The following is an 18,247-nucleotide window of genomic DNA, read 5'->3' on the forward strand; positions in this document are numbered from 1 at the left end:
TTGGTGTTTTGGATACCTACTAGCATAGGTACGTAGTAGTATCTCATCATTATTTTAATTGCTTTTTAGTTTTTAATAGGTAGTTTTTATATATAGTTTTTAACATATTTAATATTTTGAGGTTTTAGTATTTACATTAATTTACCTTTTTATAAAAGTAAATTCAAAGTAAAATTTGAATATCATTACTGTACTACATATTGTGAGGTTGAAGAACATATTTTATTCAACAGTTTAACTTCATTTATAATATTAAGATATTTAGATGTATGGAATTATGGTATCTATTTGGATGTTTGCCTTGTGGCTGTCCTGTTTGGGGCAGGGGGGTGGTCACAATTTTTGAGAATCATTGAGAGGTTGTAGACAGTCTCAGTAGAAATATGTACATAAACAAATACAGACAAAATTTTGTGTGCCTTTCAGGGATTCACAGACGTCCTAAGACTCATTCATGTATTCATTCATTATAGGTCAGCAACCCCTGCCCTGAATTTCTGACACATTACTGCCCATTCAGTTTCCCAAAAGCATAGTCCCAAGATTGTCATCCTTTACATCTACATTTATACTCCTCTGGAGGCATCCAGTTCTTTAAGCAGTGATTCCTTCAGCCTGCTATAAAACATTCAGTACGTCTTTCTTTTTGCGGCCATCGCTGAAGTGCCAGTGGCCAAGATGAAGTCCAATCCCTCTGTGACTTCTGAGCGGAGCAAGAACCATAGAAGGCATTTCAATGCACCTTTCCCACATTTGCAGAGAGATTGTATCTTCCTCTCTTTCCAAAAAGCTGAGACAGAAGTACAACATTTGACCCGTGACCATCCGGAAGGATGATGAAGTACAGCTTGTGCAAGGACACTACAAAGGTCAGCAAATTGGCAAAGTAGTCCAGGTGTATGGGAAAAAATATGCCATCTACACTGAATAAGTACAGCGACAGAAGGCAAGTGGCACAACTGTCCATGTGGGCATTCACCCCAGCAAGGTGGTTATCACTAGACTAAAAGTGGACAAAGACCACAAAAAGATCCTTGAACGTAAAACCAAATCTCACCAAGTAGTAAAATAAAAGGGCAAATATAAGGAAGAAACAATTGAGAAGATGTAGGAATAAACTAATACACAGCTTTAAACAAAAACTATTAAAATGAAAAAAAAAAAAACATTTAGCAAACTAACTTCAAGTTAACCTGATCAGACCTCTCCCTGCATTACCTTCATTCATGTAGCCCAAGAATAAGCCACTGCCAATTTGTTCAACTTGCTGTTCTCTGACTGTATCTCCAGGCTTTCCAGTGTCTCCAGCTTTATATAATTTTTCCACCTGAAATTCCCTTTTCTTTATCTCTGCCTTTTGAAATCCTACCATTATTCAAGGCTCTTTGATGTAACCTTTTCTTCCTACCCCACCTACTCTAAAAGAATCTCTTCTTTTTCTGACCTCTCAGAACACATTTCTATACTCATTCTTTCATTCATCTGTCCCTCCTTCATTCATTCTATCAATTATACAATGAACTCGGCTGAGCATTCACAGTACTGGACACTCTACTGGTACAGGTGCTTGTGCTCTGGAAGATTTCAGGTGAACAGGAATGCATCTAAGGGAACTGATGAAGGCCTGAACTGGAGTACAATAAGACATAGAGGTTAAGAGTCAGACCATCCAGGGGCGCATGAGTGGCTCAGTCAGTTAAGCCTCTGACTCTTGATTTCTGCTCAGGTCATGAACTCACAGCTCATGAGTTTGAGCCCCACCTCAGGCTTTGCACTGACAGCACAGAGCCTGCTTGGGATTCTCTCTCTTTGCCCCTGCCCCGCTCTCTCTTCTCTCTCTCTCTCTCTCTCAAAATAAATAAATAAACATTAAAAAAAAAAAAAGAGTAGAGGTGCCTGGGTGGCTCAGTCGGTTAAACATCTGACTTTGGCTCAGGTCATGGTTTGTGGGTTCAAGCCCCGCATTGGGGTCTGTGCTGACAGTGCAGAGTCTGCTTGGGAGTCTCCCTCCCTCTCTCTCAACCACTCCCCCACTCTCTCTCACAGAAGTAAACGAATAAACATTAAGAAAAAAGAGAGAGAGAGATTGTCTGGGCTCAGAGCTTTGCTGAGCTGGGTGACCTGGGCCAAGTTACTTCACCTTCCTCTGCTTGCTTGGTTACCTGAAAGTCAAGATAAAAAGGGCACCTATGTCATAGGGCCTATATGGGGATGAGTGAGTTTACTACATAAAGATCTAAGAGTGCTTGGCATGTAGTAAGAACTCAGTAAATAATATTATCATTGTGAATGAAAGGAAAATGGCAGGTAAGAGTAGACTTTCCTAAAAATATATGTCTGAGAAACCTTTCACACAACCTTGTGTTCTCCAGTGTTTGTTGAAGAAGATTAAATAGACAAACACAAGCTTCTGTCATGGTTCCTTTTCTGAGCTGACTTTGAGCTGGTTATCTGTGTTTCAGGTACCTTTGATGACTTCTGTCCTTGTAGCCATCAGTTGATGGTCTCTTAACCTAAAGAGTAGCTTTCAAAGGTCACTACTACCACTTGAGTTGGTTTTGTCTGATTGTTTGTTCATTTTTAATTGCTGTGGACCTGATAAGTGTGCAAAGAGGTTTAAAATGTTAAAGGCTTTTCTATATGACTGTACTAACACTTCCTCCTGACAAGGCAGGGCCCTCCCAGGAGTGAAATCAAAAGACCGATTTTTAGGACGACAGGTCACAGAAAGTATAGGTTACAGAGTCAGCAAGCAGGTAAATGGCCTTTTAATATATTGTAAAGTATTTTATTAAAGTTGGAGTGTTTGAAAGCACAGTACCTGCTTTCAATTGATGGGTTGTTAGCTTTCCCAGCTGAATAGAGTGAGCAAGTCATTTAAACTTCCTGGGTTTCAGTTTTGTCATCTGCCTTATGGGGATAATTCCTCTATTCGGGGACAAATAAGATGACGTACATGGAAGCACTTGAAAATAGAGAGGAGGAAAGTGTATACTGAAAATGAGCATACACTTGAGGAGTATTTGTTATGGCACAAACTTTATGAGTCTAAATCCACCAACTTTTTGAACTAAGTGCATGTGTGCTTTGACTTTGTTGAGCCGCTCACTTTCTTATATTATTACTTGAATGACATATCAACCCATTATATGTGTTCACCTTTCGAATAGTTGAATTGCATTTCAGTGCCTGACCATGAGTTATTGTGACTCAGAACACTTAAAGAAGTTTGACTACATGCAGAAAATTTATGAGTAGCAGAGTGAGAACATGGCAGATTTCCATAAATCACTTTTATTGAGAGTTGAGTCACTCTTTGCTGTGAAAATAATTTATAGGGCAATGTTCCATTTGAAGAAAAATGAAAATTAATGGCATTTGTCAAGATGATGATGAATATATTTCAACACCAGTGGAAAAGAACAAGTTTCACAGAAAATGTAAACCTTACACCAGATTATTTATCATCATGACTATTTCAGGCTCTTTGGTAAATGTTAGGAAGTTTGGCTGAATTAGATACCGTTCACTGAGCTAGCTGCTCTCTGTGCCTCCCACATCCACTTTGAGCCATTGTATCTGCTGCTTTCCGTCCCAGGAGGCTTTGGCAGGAAACCCAAAGTCAGGATGAGACTGGGCCAGGGAATTTCTTCTCTGCTTCTCTGGGCGACGCTGAGGCTCTGGCTGTAGCTGCTGCTGACCATCACAGTTCCTGTGGAGCTCAGCCTGCCAGAGCTGTGGGGAAGGAAAGGCTTCCTGCCAGTCCTGTTCTAGATACCCCAGTTTTCCTTCCTGGTTCTCTTCACTTAGATAAATTTAACAGATTTTCATCAAAATCTCACCTCAAAAGGACTTGTTTCCTGCTGGGGCCAAGCCAGATATATTCTCCATTAAGCAAAGTTTATAAAACTTCTGGAGTATGGATCTCACAATAAGCTAGATCTTCATCTACCAAAATGTTTTCCAGGTATCTTTATCACTGTGTTCCCTTTATTAAAATGTTTCTAAAATAAACCAAAACATCATGTGTGGTGGCCAGGCTAAATTATACTTCTCAGAATTCCCCTGCCCGTGTGTTTCTGCATAGGGAGGGGCACAGGAGAGAGTCTTGCATGAGATTTGGAGGGAATCTTTGTAGCTCACGCACACCGTTGTTTACCTGCTGGATGACCTCATTGGTGTGAGGCAGCAGCCAGGCTTCCAACTGTTTCCACCTGCCCCGGGATCCTCCTTCACCTTTTCTGACTCCCAGACCAGGGGTGTGTGATTAACTCCATCGTGAGGGGACTCAGATTCTGCAGGACACTCATAGCATCAAGATTGGGGCAATGAGAATTGACAAGGGTTTCAGTCTGTCCTTGTGAGCCCCACCTTGTTTTTGCTCTTCCCCACTTTACATCTGTCTTTCTTTCACATCTGCCTGTGCTCTGGACTTCAAGCTCAGGCATCAGCCTTACAGAGTCTGCTTACCCAGCAATCTAGCTGTGTAAGGACACCTCTTTTTCCTTCTTTATCCTCTCAACTGGCCATTCCCTGAATATACCATGAGCCTTCAGTTCTCCATAACTTTGATCCTGACAGACCCTCTACCAGAATGAGCTCCCTAAAAGCCCAACACGAGCTTTTGAAACACTGCACAGACTTCCAATTCTATCCCAAAATAATATTACTTTTATAAACTCATTTTTCAACATTTCAATTAAAAATAGCCTACTCATTCTAGGAATAGCCACTGTATTTATGCTGCCTTTCATTATAGTAAATTATAAATTTTCATATTCATAACTATGATTTTACTGTAAATTATATAGCCTTCACTACATATGATTCACTTTGGTAGTCCTGGGAGCACCTAGTCTCTGAATTTTTACCTAACAACTGCACAACACATATTTATTAAGTGGAATTGGTATGTAAGCACTAAATTTATAGAAGGAAAGAGAAAAACCTCAAGTCAGTGCTCTTTGGATAAAATACTCATTTAAACTGGAGTAAATGCTTTATCAACCATCTAGTATTATTCATTACATAATTCTCTCTAAATCTATATGTACTTACTTGGAATTGTTTTGAGTGATTTGTATTAATACACAAAGCTTAATATGGTTTTGCATCAGGAAGAACAACTTGTAAGAACTATTTTCAGCTCTAACAAGGAAGTGACAGTTTTTCAATTTTTAGCAGAGTGTTATAACTTATCTCAGTCAAACACTTGCTAGGTCATTTAGTTTGTCACTTATGTTACCTTACTTTCTCTTTTAACTCTCAGGCCTGTTCAGAAATAATAATAAAAAGAAAATTATAGTTTGATTGCTGCTAATTTTCTCATGACAGAAGATAGAAGTGAAAATAATTTCAACATTGAATTGTCTGTGTTAAATATGACCACAAGACCTATTTCATATCAATCTTTTGTCCATGTTGGCCAATTTCTGTCAATTTCTCAATTAGTTCTCTGTGTATTTGATTCATACAGGAAGATACAGCTATAGAATTTGAAATAAATAATAAATTCCCAATTAAAATTAATAAGTTATTTGAAAATAAACCCCACATTGGCCTTATAAGGACACCGATTCCTGAAAAATCGATTTCATATTAACCTTTTTGTAATTTTATGTTGTTTGTCCTCTTCCTATCCTTCTTCTGTGCCCTCTCTGACCTCTTTTTTGTGTCCATATTTCTTGTGTCTGATCTGATTCAAACTATTTCATATGTTTTGTACTAACCCTACTTGTACGGGAAGCGTTGGGACACCAATCAGAGCTCAGAATCACACATCACTCCAGCTGAATCCTAAACTGGAAGAAGGCTTAGGAAAGTATATGGATGGAATGAAAATAAACTATTAGGTTAATATTTTTAGTTCTAATTCTATATCCGAGTTTGAGTTGTTTTTTAATACAAAGAAAGTCAATTAACTTTCTAGAGCAAGGAAAACAAAAGAAAAGACAAAAGGGGGGCGCCTGGGTGGCTCAGTTGGTTGAGTGCCCGACTTCGGCTCAGGTTATAATCTCACAGTTCGTGAGTTCGAGCCCTGCGTCAGGCTCTGTGCTGACTGGTTGGAGCCAGGAGCCTGCTTCCGATTCTGTCTCCCTGTCTCTCTGCCCCTCCCCCGCTCATGCTCTGTCTGTCTGTCTCTCTCTCTCAAAACTAAAATAAACATTAAAAAAAATTTTTTTTTAAAAGAAAAGACAAATCGTTCCGGCAGTGACTCGTGGAATCATTCAGGTTCAACACAAAGCACAACAACAAGAACAACAAAGCTATCTTTTTGCAAAAGTTAGTTTTGAAAACTAGATTTTCTAGGTTATTGATTCCTCTGCCCACTTTGAAAAAATTAGCTGCCCTTTTGGAATTTAATAAAAAGTAACAGATTGTCACAGTTACTGTCATTAAATGCAAGAATATGCGAGGGTGTGTCAGGAAGCAACAGTTCCTCAAACTGACAGTAATTAAAATGTGTATTCAGGGTGGCCTCCTTGGTGACAGAAGGGCAGCAGGGTCAAGGCACTGAATTGGGGAAGGATGAGTGGAGAAATGGGTTGAGGATCTGCTAAGTGTTTGCACTCTGCTGAGTGTTGTAGATATGCTAGAGCTATAACCAAGCTTCCCTAGGCTCTATCAGCCTTACACTGGGTAGGCAGTTCCAGACAACTTTTGAGAGTTCCCAGAGGGTTTACATATGTACTCATGAATGTCTGCAACTGTTACTTGTCGCCACCATCCTGCAGAATCCCAGCGCTATCTACTGACAGGTCTTCCCAGCATAGCTGTCTCCACCACAGTGGAGATGCCCTCAAGATGACAAAGCAGTTGATGTCCTGCTGTGAAGCGCGAAGGGATTGTCCCACTCCACACCCTCATTCATGTGCAAGACTTACTTAGGTGAGTTTCTAAGCTGTGCTCCTCATTTCCAACATGCTAAGAGTTTTTAGCAAAATACCCTTTTTTTTTGTAGAGAGAGGACTCAAATTACCAATATCAGAAATGAAAGAGGAGACATTACAACCACACCATAGAAATACGAAGGATTATAAGAGAATATTATGAAAAAGTATATACCAACAACGTGGACAACCTGGGAGGAAGGGATAAATTACTAGAAACGCAAAACCTCCCAAAATAGAATCAGGAAGAAATAGAAAAATTTGAACAGACCAATTACCAGCAATAAAATAGAATCAATAATCAAAAAACTCCCAACGAGCAAAAGTCCAGGACCAGATGGCATCACAGATGAATTCTACCAAACATTTAAAGAAGAGCTAAACCTCTTCTCAAACTATGCAAAATATAGAAGAGGAAGGAAAGCTTCCAAATTCATTCTATGAAGGCAGCATTACCCTATACCAAAACCAGCTAAAGATACTACAAAAAGAGAGAGAGAGAGAAGAGAACTACAAGTAAATATCTCTGATGAACATAGATGCAAATATCCTCAACAAAATATTAGCAAACCAAATCCAACAATACACTAAAAAAAAATCATTCACTCACAATAATTGTGAACTCACATTCACCCACAATAATCAAGTGGGATTATTCCTGAGATGCAAGAGTGGTTCAATATTCACAAATCAATCAACATGATACATCACATCAGCAAGAGAAAAGATAAAAAGTATATGATCATTACAATAGATGCAGAAAAAGCATATGACAAAGTAAAATATCCATTCATGATTTTAAAAAATCTCAACAAAGTAGGCTTAGAGGGAACATACCTCACCATAATTAAGGACTTATATGAACAACCCACTCATAAGTCAATAAAGAAAAACTGTGAGCTTTTTTTTTCTTGTCATATTTTTTTTTTTATTATCAAGTTAGCTAATATACAGTGTAGTCTTGGCTTCGGGAGTAAATTCCCGTGATTCATCACTTACATAACAACAACCAGTGCTCATCCCAGCAAGTGCCCTTCTCAGTGCCCATCACCCATTTTTCCCAAGCCCCCCCCCCCTGCCAACCAACCACCCCATCAACCCTCAGTTTGTTCTCTGTATTTAAGGTCTGTTATGGTTTGCCTCCCTCTCTGTTTGTATCTTATTTTTTTCTTCCCTTCCCCTATGGTTTTCTGTTAAGTTTCTCAAATTCCACGTTTGAGTGAAATCTTATGATATCTGTCTTTCTCTGACCTATTTATTTCACTTAACATAATACCCTCCAGTTCCACCCACGTTGCTGCAAATGGCAAGATTTCATTCTTTTTCATTGCTGAGTAGTATTCTATTATATATAAACCACATCTTCTTTATCCATTCATCAGTTGATGGACATTTGGGCTCTTTCCATAATTTGGTTATTGTTAATAGCACTGCTAGAAACATTGGGGTACATGTGCCCCTACAAATCAGCACTCCTGTATCCTTTAGGTAAACTTCTAGTAGTGCAATTGCTGGGTCATAGGGTAGTTCTATTTTTAATTTTTTGAGTAACCTCCACACTGTTTTCCAGAGTGGCAGCACCAGTTTGCATTCCTACCAACAGTGCAAGAGGGTTCCCCTTTATCCACATCCTTGCCAACATCTGTTGTTTCCTGAGTTGTTAATTTTAGCCACTCTGACAGGAGTGAGATGGTATCTCATTGTGGTTTTGATTTGTATTTCCCTGATGACAAGTGATGTTGAGCATTTTTTCATATGTCTGTTAGCCATCAGGATATCTTTTTTGGAAAAGTGTCTATTCATGTTTTCTGCTCATTTCTTCACTAGATTGCTTGGTTTTCAGGTGTTGAGTTTAGTAAGTTCTTTATAGATTTTAGATATTAACCCTTTATCCTGTATGTTATTTGCAAATATCTTCTCCCATTCTGTCTGTTGCCTTTTAGTTTTGTTGATTATTTTCCTTGCTGTGCAGAAGTTTTTATCTTGATGAGGTCCCAATAATTCATTTGTGCTTTTATTTCTCTTGCCTTCAGAGACATGTCAAGTAAGAAGTTGCTGCGGCTGAGGTCAAAGAGGTTGTTGCCTGTTTTCTCCTGTAGGATTTGCATGGTTTCCTGTCTCACATTTAAGACCCTTCATTCATTTTGAATTTATTGTTCTGTATGGTGTAAGAAAGTGGTCCAGTTTCATTCTTCTGCATGTTGCCATCCAGTTTTCCCAGCACCATTTGCTAAAGAGACTGTCTTTTTTCCACTGAATACTCTTTCCTGCTTTGATGAAGATTAGTTGGCCATATATTTGGGGGTCCATTTCTGGGTTATCTATTCTATTCTATTGGTCTATGTGTCTGTTTTGGTGGCAATACTGTACTGTCTTGATGATTACAGCTTTGTGATACAGGCCAAAGTCCTGGATTTTGATGCCTCCAGCCTTGGTTTTCTTTTTCAACATTACTTTGGCTATTTGGGGTCTTTTGTGGCCTTTTGTGGTTTTTCTAGCTCTAAGAAGAATGCTGGTGCTGTTTTGATTGGGATTGCATTGAATGAGTAGATTGCTTTGGGTACTATTGACATTTTAACAATATTTGTTCTTCTAATCCATGAGCATGGAATGTTTTTCCATTTCTTTGTGTCTTCTTCAATTTCTTTCATAAGCTTTGTGTAGTTTTCAGTGTATCGATCTTTTACCTCTTTGGTTAGGTTAATTCCTAGGTATTTAATCAATCTTGGTGTAATTGTAAATTGTAAAAGGATTCATTCCTTTATATCTCTTTCTGTTGTTTCATTATTGGTGTATAGAAATGCAACTGATTTCTGTACATTGATTTTATATTTTGCAAATTTGCTGAATTCATATATTGGTTCTAGCAGTTTTTTTGTGGAGTCTTTTGGGTTTTCCATGTAGAGTATCATGTCATCTGTGAAGAGTGAAATTTTGACTTCTTCTTTGCCAATTTGGATGCCTTTTATTTCATTTTGTTGTTCTGACTGCTGAGGCTAGGACTTCCAACACTATGTTAAACAACAGTGGTGAAAGTGGACACCCCTGTCTTGTTCCTGATTTCGGGGTAAAGCTGTTAGTTTTTCCCCATTGAGGATGATATTAGCTGTGGGCCTTTCATATATGGCTTTTACAGTGTTAAGATATGTTCCTTCTATCCTGACTTTGTTGAGAGTTTTAATTAAGAAAGCATGCTGTTATTTTGTCAAATGCTTTTTCTGCATCTATTGACAGGATCATATGGTTCTTATCCTTTCTTCCATTAATGTGATGTATCACATTGATTGATTTGCAAATATTGAACCAGCCCTGCATCCCAGGAATGAATCCCACCTGATCATGGTGAATAATTCTTTTAATATGCTGTTGAATTCGATTTGCTAGTATCTTATTGAGAATTTTTGCATCCATGTTCATCAGGGTTATTGACCTGTAATTCTCCTTTTTAGTGGGGATTTATCTGGTTTGGGAATCAAGGTAATGATAGCTTCATAAAATGAGTCTGGAAGCCTTCCTTCCATTTCTATTTTTCGAACAGCTTGAGAAGAATGGGTATTACTTCTGCTTTAAATGTCTGGTAGAATTCCCCAAGAAATCCACCTGGCCCAGGACTCGTATTTGTTGGGAGATTTTTGATAACCAATTCAATTTGTTTGCTGGTTATGGATCTGCTCAAATTTTCTATTTCTTCCTTTTTGAGTTTTGGCAATGTGTGGGTGTCTAGGAATTTGTTGATTTCTTCCAGGTTGTCCAGTTATTTGCCATATAATTTTTCATAGTATTCTCTAATAATTGTTTGTATTTCTGTGGTGTTGGTTGTGATCTCTCCTCTTCATTCATGATTTTATCTATCTAAATCCTCTCTTTTCTTTTGGAGAAGTCTGTCTAGGAGTTTATTAATTTTGTTTATTTTTCAAAAAACCAGCTCTTAGTTTCATTGATCTGTTCTACTGTTTGGTTTTTTTTTGTTGTTGTTTTTTTTTTTTATTATGTATTGTTTATTTCTGCTCTAATCTTTATTATTTCTCTTCTTCTGCTGGCTTTGGGCTTTTTTACTGCTGCCTTTCTAGTTCCTTTAGATGTGAGGTCACGTTATGTATTTAAGACCTCTATTGTTTCTTGGGTAAGGCCTGAAATGCAATGTATTTTCCTCTTAGGACTTCTTTTGCTGCATCCCAAAGGGTTTGGAGTGTCATGTTCTCATTTTCATTTGCTTCCATATATTTTTATTTCTTCTTTAATTCCCTAGTTGATCCATTCATTCTTTAGTAGGATGTTCTTTAACCTCCATGTATTTGGGAGCTTTCCAAATTTTTTCTTGTGGTTGATTTCAACTTTCATAGTGTGGTGATCTGAAAATATGCATGGTATGATCTCAATCCTCTTATATTTGTCGAGGGCTGTTTTGTGATACAGTGTGTGATCTATTTTGGAGAATGTTCCATTTGCTCTTGAGAAGAATGTGTATTCTGCTGCTTTGGGAAAAGTTCTGAATATATCTGTTAAGTCCATCTGGTCCAATGTATCATTCAGAGCTGTTGTTTCCTTATTGATTTTCTGCCTAGATGATCTTTCCATTGTTGTAAGTAGAATACTAAAGTCCCCTATAATCACAGTATTGTTATCTATACATTTATTTATATTTGTGATTAATTGATTTATATATTTGGGTGCTCTCATGTTGGGCATAAACATTTACATTTGTTAGCTCTTCTTGATTGATAGACTCCTTAATTATGATATAATGCCCTTCTTCATCTCTTGTTACAGTCTTTGTATTAAAATCTAGTTTGTTTTGGGGCACCTGGGTGGCTCAGCCAGTTGAGCATCCGACTCTGGCTCAGGTCGTGATCTCGCGGTCTGTGAGTTCGAGCCCCACATTGGGCTCTGTGCTGACAGCTCAGAGCGTGGAGCCTGCTTCGGATTCTGTGTCTCCCTCTCTCTCTGACCCTCCCCCGTTCATGCTCTGTCTCTCTCTGCCTCAAAAAAATAAATAAACATTAAAAAAATTTTTTAAAAAATCTAGTTTGTCTAAGTATGGCTACTCTGGCTTTCTTTTGCCATCCAGTAGCATGATAGATGCTTCTCTAACCCCTCACTTTCAATACGCAGGTGTCCTCGGGTCTAAATTGAATATCTCATAGGCAGCATATAGATGGATTTTGTTTTTTTAATCCATTCTGATACCCTATGTCTTTTGATTGGGGCATTTAGTCCATTTACATTCAGACTGATTATTGAAAGATATGGATTTAGTGTCATTGTGTTATCTGTAGGTTTCATGCTTGTAGTGATGTCTCCGGTCCTTTTGTAGTCTTTGCTACTTTCCACTAAGAGTCTCCTTAAGATTCCTGCAGGCTTTGTTTACTGGTCATGAACTCCTTTAGGTTTTTTAGGTCTGGAAAAGCCTTTATCTCTCCTTCTATTCTGAATGACAGCCTTGCTGGATAAAGGATTATTGTCTGCATATTTTTCCTATTCAGCACATTGAACATTTCCTGCCACTCCCTCCTGGCCAGCCAAGTTTCAGTGGACCGGTCTGCTCCTACCCTTTTGTGTCTACCCTTATTGGATTGTCCCTAGCTGCTTTCAGCATTCTCTCTTTATCTTTGTATCTTGCCAATTTCAGTATATGCCATGGTGTTGACCTGTTTTTGTTGATTTTGAAGGGAGCTCTCTGTGCCTCTTGGACTCTCTTGGACTTGGATGCCTGTATCCTTCCCCAGATTAGGGAAGTTCTCAAATATAATTTGTTCAAATAAATCTTCTGCCCCTTTTTCTCTCTCTTCTTCTGGAACTCCTATGATACAGATATTATTTCATTTCATTGAATAATTTAGGTCTCTAATTCTCCCTATGTGGTCTAGTAATTTCCTTTCCCTCTTTTCATCATTTTCCTTAATTTTATCTTCATATTCATTCTCTCCTCTGCTTCTTCCATCCTTGCTGTCATTGCATCTAGTTTATTTTGTATTTCATTTACAACATTTCTTAATTCATTGCGACTATTTCTTAGGTCTTTGATCTCTGTCTGTGGCAATAGATTCTCTGCTGTCTTCTATGCTTTTTTCAAGCCCAGCTATTAGTCCTATGACTGTTATTCTAACTTCTTGTTCAGATATATTGTTTATATCTGTTTTGGGCAATTCTTTGGCTGTTATTTCTTCCTGAAATTTCTTTTGAAGAGAATTCTTCTGTTTTGTCATTTTGGCTAGGTTTCTGTCTTCGATGCATTTTAATAGCTTGTTATGTGCACTGCAACTGCAAACACTACTGTGTTAAAAAGGGGTCATACATTGTCCAGGGCCTGGCATTTAAGGAAGTGTTTTTGGAGTGTGTTGCATACACCCTGTTATTGCATATTTGGCTGCTCTATCCCACTGCTTGTAGTGGTGGATTGTATGGACCTTCCATCAGGTGTGCTTTGATTTGTTTGTTGAAGTAACCCTGGGAAAAAGGAAATGGGAGCACCTGATCCCATACAAAGAGAAAAAATGAAAGATGAAAAAACAAAAAACAAAAAGACCAGGCAGAGAATTAAAGAAACTATAAGACTTAATCCAGAGAGAGAGGAAAATAAAGAAGGAGGTACAGAAAAGGTATAAAAAGAATAAAGTAGGAGTGCCTGGGTGGTCAGTCGGTTAAGTGTCCAACTTTGGCTCAGGTCATGATCTCATAGTTTGTGAGTTCAAGCCCTACGTTGGGCTCTGTGCTGACAGCTCAGAGACTGGATCCTGCTTCGGATTCTATGCCTCCCTCTCTCTCTGCCCCTCCTCCATTCACACTCTGTCTCTCTGTGTCTCTCAAAAATGAATAAACATTAAAAAAATATTTTTTTAAAGAATATAGCAAAAATGCCTGATTAAACAAACAACCAGAACAGAAAAATAGAAAAAATATATATAATAAAAATTGGCCAAAAATCAAATCAGGAACTATATGAATATCATTAAAATGTCCTTCCTACCCCAAAGCAGTCTATACATTTAATGCAGTCCCTATCAAAACACCTCCAGCATTTCTTATGGGCCTAGGTCAAATAATCCTAAAATTTGTATGGAACCATAAAAGACCCCAAACACCAAAGCAATCTTGAAAAAGAAAAGCAAAACTGAAGGTATCACAATCCCAGCTTTCAAGATATACTAACAAAGTTGTAGTAACTGAAACAGTATGGTACTGGTACAAAAGTAGACATGTAGATCAATAGAACAGAATAGAAAATCCAGAAATAAACCCACAATTATTTTTTTAATGTTTATTTATTTTATTCTTGAGAGAGAGAGAATGCAAGCAATGGAGGGACAGAGAGAGAGAGAGAAAGAGACAGAGTGTCCCTCTGCTGCCAGCACAAAGCCCCACATGGGGCTAGAACTCACAAACTGTGAGATCATGACCTGAGCCAAAACCAAGAGTCAAACACTTAACCGACTGAGCCATCCAGGTGCTCCTAAACCCACAATTATATGGTCAATTAATCTTTGACAAAGCAGGAAAGAATATCCACTGGGAAAAAGTCTCTTCAACAAATGGTGTTGAGAAAATTGGACAGCCACATGCAAAAGAATGAAACCAGACCACTTCTTACACAATATACAAAAATAAATTCAAAATGGATTAAAGACCTAAATGTGAGAACTGAAACCAAAAAAAATTCCTAGAAGGGAGCACAGGCAGTAATTTCTTTGACATCATCCATAACAACATTTTTCTAGATATGTCTCCTAAGGCAAGGGAAACAAAAGCAAAAATAACTGGGACTACATCAAAATAAAAAGCTTCTGCACAGCAAAGGAAACAGCAAATAAAACAAAAAGATAACTTACTGAATGGGAGAAGGTATTTATAAATGGTGTATCCAATAAGGGCTAATAACCAGAATATTCTGGTTAATATCCAGAATATGTAAAGAATTTATACAAGTCAATACCCAAAAAACAAATAATCTGATTAAAATTGGCAGAAGACGTAGCAGATATTTCTCCAAAGAAGATATACAGATAGCCAACTGACAAATTAAAAGATGCTCAGGGCACCTGGGTGATTCATTCAGTTACTCTGGTCATGATCTCATGGTTCATGCATTCGAGCTTTGCATCTGGGTCTGTGCTGACAGCTCAGAGCCTGGAGCCTGCTTCAGATTCTGTGTCTTCCTTTCTCTCTGACCCTCCCCTGCTCACTCTCTCTCTCAAAAATAAACATTAAAAAAATGTTTTTAAGTTTACTTTCAGAAAAGATGCTCAATACCACCATCATCAGGGAAATTCAAATCAAAACAGAAATGAGATAACACTTCACACCTGTCAGAATGGCTAAAATCAAAAACACCAGAAGCAAGTGTTGGCAGGGATGTGGCGAAAGGAACTCTTGTGCACTGTTGGTGGGAGTGCAAACTGGTGCAGCCACTGTGAAAAAGAGTGTGGAGTTTCCTCAAAAAATTAAAAATATAAATTAAAATAAAATAAAAAATAAAATAAAATAAATATAAAATTAAATTAAATTAAGTTAAAATTAAAATTAAAAATTAAATTAAATATATATATTAAAAACAGAATATTACTTAGCCATAAAAAGAATGAAATCTTGCCATTTGCAACAACATGGATGGATCTAAAGGCTATAATACTAAGTGGAATAAGTCAAACAGAGAAAAACAACCATACGATTTCACTCATATGTGGAAGAAACAAAACAAATGAGTGAAGAAAAAAATAGACCAAAAAAAACCCAAAAAACCCAGACTCTTAAATATAGAGAACAAATTTGTGGCTACCAGAGGGGAAGTGGGTGGGGGAGATTTAAGAGTACATTTTTTGTGATGAGCACTTAGTAACGTATAGAATTATTGAATCACTATACTGGATACCTGAAATTAATATAACAATGTATGTTAACTTTACTGGAATTTTAACAATCATTAATAATAAGCTAAGAAATAAAAAGAAAACTGCTGTCAACAACAAATATACTTTTTGTTTTCCCTTACTGGCTCCCATCTTCCTGGGTTCTCGGATTTCACCAAGCTCATCATGCTTGATTCATGTCCCAGTACTTCTTAGCTCTGAGACAGAGAAGAAAGGACTTCTAATGGGTTACCTCCCCAACTTCCACACAGTTAAGCCAGTCAGAACACTCACAGCCTAGCAGTGTGCTGCTGAATGAAGAGCACTAAATATTTATGAGTGAATAAGTAAATGAGTGCTAACAACCATAGTTTGAATCTCCTCCCAGGAAGATTTTCAAGCTATGTGCCAACAGGCTACTGGCAGGCTTAGTCAATCCACTTTCCAGACATCCTGGCTGGTCCAAATTCCATAGATTCACACAACCTTTCATTTAACTTCATTATACCTCACAAATAAGTCTAAACTACGTATTGATATCCTTATCTTATAGATGGAGAAACTAATACTCAGAAGATTCAGGATCCGCCTCATCCAGATTGCTTTTATCAAACCCCTGTGTCCATCCTCTGGCTGCTCTAGGCATTGGCTGCTATCAACTCTTGGAGAAATACCTTCTTCTCTAGGGCGTTGCCACCAGTTAAATAGGAGTCATTTCAACACAAACACAGCCAGTGATTAGCACTGGGATACTAAGTGCTGGGAACCTGGTCTCAATATGGAACTACCTCTGTGGGGCAGTGAATGCACCAGAGTTCCCACAGGATCAGGCTGCAGTGCATCTCTAGCTGACACTTCATCATTGTTTAGCCTTCCCTCTGCCCTATCCTTCTTCTCTTATTCCTTTTCTTCAAAGAGTGCTCTTTCAATAAATCACCTGAACAACATCCTGATCTTTAGTTCTGCTACTTGGAATTTCAATCTGAGATAACTGGTCCTAGAAGTAATCCTAAGAAGTAGATTATTGACTGTGGTTCTGGAGTTGATTCACTTGCTGGTCAGCTGGCAGTGACCATAGAGATGACACTGCTAAGACTTTCACTTGGGGTGAATTGGATGAGGCATAAAGGGAAAGAGATCCACTATCTCTGTAGTTTGAGAAATGTGAGGAAGTAGTAACTATAAATTATAGAGTTGGGAGCCTGTTGCTAAGTACCACAGATACATTTAAGAGAGGAAATAACAGGGTTTTTGAGATGCTCAGTGGTGACTCTCCTCTGTAGGCCGGAGTTGATAAGAAATGCTGTCACAGAAGCAGGAGACCTAGTAGCCATGACAATGATAGGATCCCAGAATCACAGAAGCCATGTGGTAGCACTTAACCACCAAAATCTACATGCCATAATTTCCATCATGGGCAGGAAGTTTGGAATGGAGTGAACAGGAGGCTGAGCTCTAGAAATCTGTGGAAATGTTGAATAGAATAGGGTGTTGCTGGGTGCCTGAGTGGCTCAGTTTGTTAGGTGTCTGACTCTTCATTTTGGTTCAGGTCATGATCTCACCATCATGGGATCAAGCCCCTCATCAGACTCTGCACTGAGCATTGAGCCTGCTTGGGATTCTCTCTTTCTCTGTCTCTCTGCCTCTCTCTCTCGAACTAAATAAATAAATAAATAAATAAATATTTTTTAAAAATAAAGAATAAGGTGTTAAAAGAAGTAACGTAGATGTACTTCTACCAAGGATATTGCTTAATGTATATAATCAAAAGAGATCAAGAATAGATGAGCAGAAGACTGGCCAGCTGCCCCAATGGAAAGCCATGATCCCTTTCCCATTTTTCTAATCCAAGCCAGTTTTCAAACCCACTCCAGAATATCTCTGTTGACTGAAAAAAGGCTAGGTCCACATGAGGAAGGACCCTGAAACATCATGGCAAGTGTATACAGTAGTAAGTCCCCTAATTTTTCCCCAAAGGGTCTTATGGCAATATATTAAGGTAGCCATGCGCTGGAAATGGGGAATGAATGGCTTTTTAAAGGACTATTTGATATAGAGTCTGAATTGATGTTAATGTCTAGAGACCAAAGGCACCTTCTGACTCTCTGGTTAGAGTTGGAGTATGTGAGGGTCGAGTAATTAACAGACACCTAGCCACGTGCACATGTTCACTGATCCACAGATCCATACAGAGATCGTTCCCCCAGTTTCTGAATGTATAACTGGAATGGGCACATTAGGATTTTACAGAACTTTCATATTAGTTCCTTGATTTGTAGAATAAGAGTTGTAGTAGTAAGAAGGACAAGTAGAAGTCCCTGAAAATACACCCTCGACTCTCGGCCAAGACTGTAAATCAAAAACAATTTACATTTAGGATGTAGGGGTGATGGGTCTCACTATATCCCACATTTAATCCACCATTCTGGCCTAACAGGTGAATCAGCATGCCATTGAGTACCTACAAACTTATCCAAGTAGTAGCCTCATTTGCATCTGTCATATTAGATGCAG

General features: G+C 38.2%; 1 pseudogene; it reads left to right on the plus strand.

The window, feature by feature from the left end:
* Positions 1 to 678: 678 nt before the first annotated feature.
* LOC106965808 (60S ribosomal protein L26-like) lies at positions 679 to 1,111 on the plus strand (annotated as a pseudogene).
* Positions 1,112 to 18,247: the final 17,136 nt, after the last annotated feature.

Source organism: Acinonyx jubatus, chromosome B2 (assembly GCF_027475565.1).
Source record: "Acinonyx jubatus isolate Ajub_Pintada_27869175 chromosome B2, VMU_Ajub_asm_v1.0, whole genome shotgun sequence".
In the NCBI taxonomy this organism is placed as follows: Eukaryota; Metazoa; Chordata; class Mammalia; order Carnivora; family Felidae; genus Acinonyx; species Acinonyx jubatus.